At 36.3% G+C, this 8,349-nt stretch overlaps 1 protein-coding gene across 1 annotated transcript in view; it reads right to left on the reverse strand.

The window, feature by feature from the left end:
- Window positions 1–8,349, reverse strand: part of LOC107714279 (major histocompatibility complex class I-related gene protein-like) — a 24,219-nt gene that overhangs the window by 4,064 nt on the left and 11,806 nt on the right. The window lies entirely within an intron of this gene.

The raw sequence follows: 8,349 nt of genomic DNA on the forward strand, positions 1-8,349 counted from the left end.
CTTTCACCGTGGACGAAGCGGAGTCCAGCCCGGGGTCGTCACATGTGGTTGCCGCAAGGCCGCCGGCCGCTCCTTCGTCGAATCCGCCAGCCTCCGCTCTGAATCCCCTGGCCTCCGCTCACTCTAGCCGCCGGCCGTTCCTCACTCAAGGCCGTGGTGTGTGACGCTGTGTTTCGTTGTGAAAGCGAAACTACTTTGTTTGGGGCGCAATGTAGGGATATGTCATTATAATCCATAATTATTGCGATTAATTGCTCATGCTTTTATCACGGTATACAGTATTATCACGGTATTGCAATTTAGTTTTTTTTTTTAAGTGCTGTCATAATACAGTATAACAGGTTTAATAGCTTTTTTCTTATAACAAAAATAACTGAACATTTAAATGCAATAAAGCAATACAGAAAAATTTATAAAGTTAAAAGTTTTAAGGGGTAACGGCTGCATTTAAATGAATTATTGTTATTATTATTATTATTTCTGCAGTTTAGCGCCATCTGTTGTCAGAGAGTGAAAGTGCGCTTTCATCCTGAGCGTCTCTCACATGTTCCGCCGTGTGTTTCTTGTCCGCGCTTGTTTACATCAGTGCGCACACGTCTTTCACGCAGCATACAGCGGTGTTGTGCATTTTGACCAGTTGATGGGAAAAGTATTCTTAAAATGCATTCAAAATTCGGAATAATTTGTAATATATAATTATTCACGGTATTTAGAAGTGCCCACGATAACAATATCGTGCATATTCATTACCGTGATTTATCGCATTACCGAATACTGGCACAAGTCTATATGTGAGGGGCGTAACATTTCCGTCTCACGCTTGAGGTATTCGGCCAATCACAACGCACTGGATAGCTGGCCAATCACAGCATACCTCGCTTTTTCAGAACGATGAGCTTTGTAAAAATACTGCTCCGGAGAGCTATTCGAGGCTTAGTGTATCCCATCATGCATCATGTTCTGGAAATAAATCGTTAGACTTTTTAGAAAATTTGGTTTTATTGGTGCAAAGATTAGTGGTGATATTTTATCACTTAATTAGAAGCACCACAAATTAAAATTATGTCATGTTATAGGGACTACTGAACAGACATTTAGAAGTTGATTTTAAAATGCAAAGTATTTAAAATTAAAATAAAGCTATGTAAACACTTGCATTTTTACAACACTAAGTGTGTCCCATCAGGTAATGAAAAGTTCGACACACACTTGTGGTCTTCATCCTCACTTGAACACTTGGGCTAAATACAGGAAATACGTCACATAAGTAGTCAAGTGCATTTGGACAAGGCATTACTATGGCAACACAATCAACGCCTAAACAGAGCCTGCGGTTGTCAGGTGGTACAAGTCGTAGCTCTCAGAAAACTCTCAGTTCACAAGCTGTAATTACGAGTTCTACGAGGACGTGAACGCTTTTTACAAGTTGGAATCTCGTAATTACGGGAATTCCGATATGGCGTGAACACACCTTTACACCAAATTCTGTGACCATCGTATTTTGTGACTGTAGTAGGCGCTTTTGTCACTGTTTAGCTTTAGTTGATAGGTTCGCGCGTGAAACGCACCTGGCGCCCGTGTACGTTATATGAGTTTATACAAAGTTATATGAGTGCCATCCGCCTATCTCTATCTGTCTGTCTGTCTGTCTATCTATCATCTATCTAAAATATTAAAATGAACAATTAACATTAAAAACCATCAGCATCCGACCACAAGTCGTTTTATTAGCCTATGGTAAAACAAACCGTGAAAAGTAAAATAGAGAAGGCAATAGCACTCCAAGAGCTTGTTGATGTAAATAAACCGTACAATTAAATAAACTGTCCTCCGAGCGCGAATACTGACCGACTGTCTACAGAAACTAATAATAAACCGTGTTCTTACCTTGCTGTGCATAGTTAAGAAAACAGTACAACAAAAAAATAATAAACACAAAACACAAAAACATTCTACACAGAAAATGATTAAAAACTAGAGCCTATCAAATATTTGTTATCCTTTACATTTTCGATGACTGCACTATGCTAAAAGCTAACAGCTCGCACGAGGGGGCCCCGACTCGACTGAGCCGCCTTCTTCTTCTTCTTCTTAATGTTTTACGGCGGTTGGCAGCCAGCGTAATTGGTGCATTACCGCCACCATCTGCTCCGGAGTGTGGATCAGACAACACAGGCTGTATCCGAAATCGCCCCCTATAGGCCTACCCTCATTCACTATTCCCTACATTAGGTCACTAATTCAGTTCGCTTGAAGGAATGAATGAAAACAAGTGAGTGAATTCAGACACTCAGTGCACCAGATAGTTTGTGCTTGCTGTTTAATAATCACTTAAAACTGGCAAATTGGCAGCTCCAGTAGAAAGATTAAAGGATTTATCTTGAACTCTGTCATGGAAATTATGTATAGACTCTGGTTAAACAATTTAATAGTCAATTTACAATTAATTTGTCACCTAGGCTACGCACTCACTCAATCATCTCTCTCACTTACAGTGGTGGCAAATGTAGTTTTGGCCTCTGTAACTGCAGATCTAACCACCTAGAAAGGATGTGCTGTTGTTTTATTCCAGTGCCTCATTGCGTCCGATATTCGTTTAGCTTTTTCGCCTTTACAAGTATTACATAGCAGCAGAAAAGGGATGCAAACTCATCATGGGTGAAAAAGGTGAGAAAGACACGCAACCCACAAAATGTTTTTTTTTTATTCTTCAATGGGAATTTTGACCTCCTTAATAGTGTAACAGTGTAAGACTGAGCTATTTGAGTCAACATTTGACTCAACTGATGATATTTATATGTCTATCCAAAAGAGAAGGAAACCTGTTTGAAACCAGTCCTTTGCATTTCTTTTTTATAAATCCTGAGATGGTTAATTTAATTTAATTTCATATCTCCCAAACGTCCATTTGCCTGAAACAACAACAGAGAATTATGTTACACATGTAACCCATATTAGGTATGTTTTTGATTCTTTGAAGAAACTGTCAAACATGAAAAAAGCAGCATCATATTTCAACTAAGCATAAAGGAACATAAATGGGTACTGTCATAATTATGTATTCTTATTAAAATAGAGGTGACACAGGTTAGAAACGTTTGAAGGAACAAAAACAAAAAATGAAAACATACTAAATTTTTTGCAGAACCAGAAAGTAAAAGCACAGTGTAATTTAATGTGTAATCAGTGTTCTTTTAATCTAATCAACCCCAGTTAATTAACCCCAGTTCAGTCGGTAGATCCATTACAAAAAAAAAACATAACTGGACTGGTGTACCTTCAGAATTTAAATCATGTTCCTCTCTCCACCATCATCGCAAACGTATCTGTGATCTAGAAAGACACAGATTATATGAAAACATGTACCTATACATCTAAAAAAATAAAATAAATTAGAAACATACTGCCAAAACTGTTCATCTCTAGTTCATAGAGTTTAAAATGTCAAAACAAGAATATATATAAACAAGAGATTTAATGCAAGACACTACTGGCAAAACCATTGTTTTTCATACACTGGTCAATTTTAAGATTTTGGGCTATTTTGCTTTCATAACATGTCTTCTTTCAGACTATTGGACAGAAAACATCCTAAATAATACAAATGTAAGTGTAAGTTTTCTCTGGCTGATGACAGTATTTTCTGATTTACAGAGAAATCTAACATCCCCTCGGTAATAACCTCTAATATGTCAACAAAATTAAACAAGAATTCTGAACTTGGCTTTATCCAATGTTCAGATTCATGTTCTGGAAAATTATGCAAATTAGTTCATATTAAATTAGAGTGCGTCATTTGCATATTCATAATATAATTTCAGTAAAATTGGAATACAAAAAATGTTTTCAATTCTTTAAAGTCTGTGTGAAACAGAAGCTGCTGCTGACTTTATTTCAGTATAGTGACGTATTTCCAACTGAAAGGGAATATTGAATAGAGGGCGAATTATTTTTGCGCTCCTTGGCTCCTCCTCTCCATCTCTCATTCATAGCAAACTAACGGTTGGAGGGATGTGGTTAAGGATTTTCTGGCCAAGCTATTCATAGTTTTCACGTGACTCGTTACGCCTACGTCATACGCTCGACCACCTAGTTGTGAACGCCTGCTTGAGCGACCAGAAGCTGGACATTACAGTTGATAAAGTTTTAAGAATCTATATTTTTGTTAAACTAACGCATCGTTTCGCTTCAGAAGGCCGTTATTAACACCCTGGAGCCATGTGGAGTAGTTTTATGATGGATGGATACTTTTTTTTTCAGAATCAGAAACGGGGGCACCATTCACTGCAATTATACAGATTGGAACAGACAGGACAATGTCGAATATAACTCCGAATGTGTTCGTCTGAAAGAGGAATGTCAAACATGCCTAGGATGCCTTGGGGGTGAGTAAATCAAATGGTTCAGGTCATACTTAGAAGGGAGAGGTTATTATGTGAGTATAGGAGAGCATAAGTCTAAGTGGACGTCTGCATTTATTGAATGAGCACTGTGCGATGTCTGAACTGATTGCACTATATTTTATGTATAATCGTTTTCTATTCTTAACCGTTTTAAATTCATTTTAAACCTCTTAAATCAATTTTTTAATCATTTTCAAAGTTTTTAAATTCCTTGTTTTATTGTTGTGATTATTTTTTTCTTTTCTTTTATGTAAAGCACTTGGAATTACCATTGTGTATGAAATGTGCTATATAAATAAACTTGTCTTGCCTTGCCTAAATCTTGGACTAATTTTCATTTTTGGGTGAACTATCCCTTTAAGTAGTAATGTAGTAAGACCTTTTTGATGATGCATACTTTGTACAGGCAAGCAGATGAACCCAGAATATAAACGCAATGAGCAAAGTTTAATATGAAATGTTTTCCCATAGAAAACCATTATAAAGAAAACACTTAACCATTTAGCATACTGCGTTCATATTCCGAGCTCATCTGCTTGCCTGTATAAAGCATGAATCATACTGAATTTGATCTTTTAATGACACTGCTTTAAAGCCACATTAAGTGTTTTCACATTAAACGTTTTAGAATTTGCGCCGGGTGTTTTATATGTTGCAAATGGCCAAAAATTGCATTTTGTTCACATATCTTTGTTTTATCCTTGACCTAAATGATCTAACTATTTGTGGATTGGAAACAGATGGAAAATTGAAAGGCTTGTGCTGCAGATCTATAGATGTTTTGCCCGCCAGGTCTCCAGTCACGTGACTGAAACTATGAATGGCCCAAGCCGTCAAACTGACGTCATCAGAGAAGGCATGCCATTCCAGAGCATAAGCAAATGATCAGATTTTGATTAAAGATTACCAAGACAAACAATTTTTTTCAGTGGATTAATTGTTGACCTTAAGACTATAGTGTGGGCTAACAAAATAAATATTTTAAATTTTGATTTCATGCGGACTTTAATATGATAAATCAGCTGTGGAGGTATGATGACAACTATTAGTTCATTTTTTTTACCCTGTTCACCTGTAGAGTCTTTCCTTAAAACAACAATGAACATTGTTAATATTGAATATTTATAACTCACCATTTGACTTTTTCCTTTTGTAGATGCAGTAACAAATCACAGCTAGAACTAGAACTAGAACTAGAACTGCTGCTCCTGCTATAACAAACCATAGAAATTCTGTTTCACCCGTCAAACTGACGTCATCAGAGAAGGCATGCCATTCCAGAGCATAAGCAAATGATCAGATTTTGATTAAAGATTACCAAGACAAACAATTTTTTTCAGTGGATTAATTGTTGACCTTAAGACTATAATGTGGGCTAACAAAATAAATATTGTAAATTTTGATTTCATGCGGACTTTAATATGATAAATCAGCTATGGAGGTATGATGACAACTATTAGTTCATTTTTTTTACCCTGTTCACCTGTAGAGTCTTTCCTTAAAACAACAATGAACATTGTTAATATTGAATATTTATAACTCACCATTTGACTTTTTCCTTTTGTAGATGCAGTAACAAATCACAGCTAGAACTAGAACTAGAACTAGAACTGCTGCTCCTGCTATAACAAACCATAGAAATTCTGTTTCACAGTCAAAACATGTTCCATCTGCAAAATAAATAAAAAATAAATATTACAAATGTTGTTTTTAATAAATATTTTAACTGTTGAACTGAATTGAGGCACTTTAACTGTAATCATTTGTAAACAGAAACATTTATCCATTTCAGCATTATCATGTTCTACTGCTACAATGTAATTATAATGTGCCTACTTGTATGTACATTTCATAATTTTAATGTAGAAGACTCATTTTGCTTGTATTCACTTAAGACTGTATGTATGATGATATTTACCCCATTCTACTGACACTGGTTCTGTCAGGCTGCTGTGAATGACCAAACAGTCATAAGATACTTTGTCTTTACTGTCGATCTTCACACTGGATCTCATCTGAAAGGTTTCATCAGCATTTGGTCTGATTCCAGAAGATATTTGGCTCTCAATGTTAATTCTGTTCAATCTGATGTACATCTCAATATCTCTGGGGTAGAAACCAGTGGCCAGACAGATCAGAACCAGCTTACTGTGATCATCAGGAGCTTTTCTCGCAAACACACGAACATCTGGTGAATCTGGAGCAGCAGAAATCATAATGAAAGTAACAAATACAATTTGACAAAGAATTTGGTTTTATGTGTAAAGCTATTATATTCTTCACATTCATTCACGTATTCATGTGTGTAAATGATCACAATTACACCTAAGAAGTAACCCCTATACATGAATACAACCTTAAAAGATTTTTTTAATTAAAAGTGTTTCACAATGTGAAGGGCTGCTGATGTGTCATTTTTTAGATACAAACCCAGAAAGTTAAATCAAACACTCAAATAATGACATTTCAACTAAATGTGTCCTCAACGGTGTTACATTTTCAACTCATCATTACGTATTTTTCACTACATGATGATCTCCTGAACTAATGTCATGCTCACACTTACAAGAAAAGAGCTAATTAAAGTGATCCGATCAGAACTTACTCTTTTGTGTGTTATTAAAGGTGGAGATCCAGTTCATGCAGGTCTTGAGGTAATGATGCAGGAGTTCATTGCGCACTGTTTGAAGGTCCCAATGCATTTTGGTTTCTTTAGCTTTGGGGGTTTTATCAATCCACTGCAGAGTTTCAGAATCAAAGGCCATAAAATCCTCTCCATTAAATCCATATTCATCAAATGCTCTCAGACTCACTGTTCCATCAGGAAGCTTCTCCAGTTCACAACCAATCATTCTCTGAAGAACATGGAGCTCTACAATCACAGAACAACACTCATGATACATGTAGATTAATATATGCAGTTTCATGACATATCTGATCATTGATGTGTAAATGAAACTCACCAGAACACTGAGAGTCTGTGCAGTTTGACAGAGTGTTTAACTGATGTAGGTACCAGTCTCTAGAATCAGGTGGTTCATCTATAGTCAGACTCTCTACATCAGACTGAAAGTTGATTTTTTGTCTCTTCCGGGTTGTATTGAGAGCACTGCTGCTCCTCATCGGAGGCTTAGTAATATTACACTTTCGCTTTCACTCCTGGGTAGGGTTGCACCAGCCATTCGTAAATTCTGACTTAAATTAGAACGTTAAGTCCACACTAGAGGCTTAGTAACTAGCCTACTAGCTAGTTTGTAACTAAATCTATACATTATTTGGTTGCACCAGTTGTTCGTAAGGCACGACGTTGCAAGTAGTTCGTAAGCTCTCCGTAAAGTAACGCGTAGTCGCATAACATGACGTTTACCCTAAATCATCCAATAGAAACCTTCAAATACGCGAGCAGAACTTGTTTAAATGCTATGAATTTTAATTTATAAATCCTTCATTCTAACTTCTTCTGCCTCACGTATACTAACGGTAAAAATATAAACAAGTTTCCATTAAAAACGACACATTAATAACATTAGTCTACATGCAGAGGTGTAAAGAGTACCTAAAAACCATACTTGAGTAAAAGTACAGATACCTTACAGTGAAAATTACTCCACTACACGTTACAAGTCACCAATTCCAAAACAACTTGAGTAAAAGTCTTAGAGTATCTGATTTTAACAGTACTTAAGTATTTTACTTATACTAAATATAGGCTCAAAAAATGCACTAGTCAAAGAGACACGCTAGTTAAAAAACTGTAATGTTGTGGAGAAGCTGCGGAAAACAGGAAGAGGTAAGGATCTATCTGGTATTTCATGGAAAAACTAGAACAAACAATAAGCCAAAAACCAAAGGGAACAAAGAACAGAATGACTGGCAAACAGACAACCATTACATTCAACAACTCGCAAGGAACTAAAGAAAAACTAGGGCTATATATACACACAGG

The sequence above is a fragment of the Sinocyclocheilus rhinocerous genome, unplaced genomic scaffold, assembly GCF_001515625.1.
Source record: "Sinocyclocheilus rhinocerous isolate Xijiao unplaced genomic scaffold, SAMN03320098_v1.1 scaffold1230, whole genome shotgun sequence".
Lineage (NCBI taxonomy): Eukaryota > Metazoa > Chordata > Actinopteri > Cypriniformes > Cyprinidae > Sinocyclocheilus > Sinocyclocheilus rhinocerous.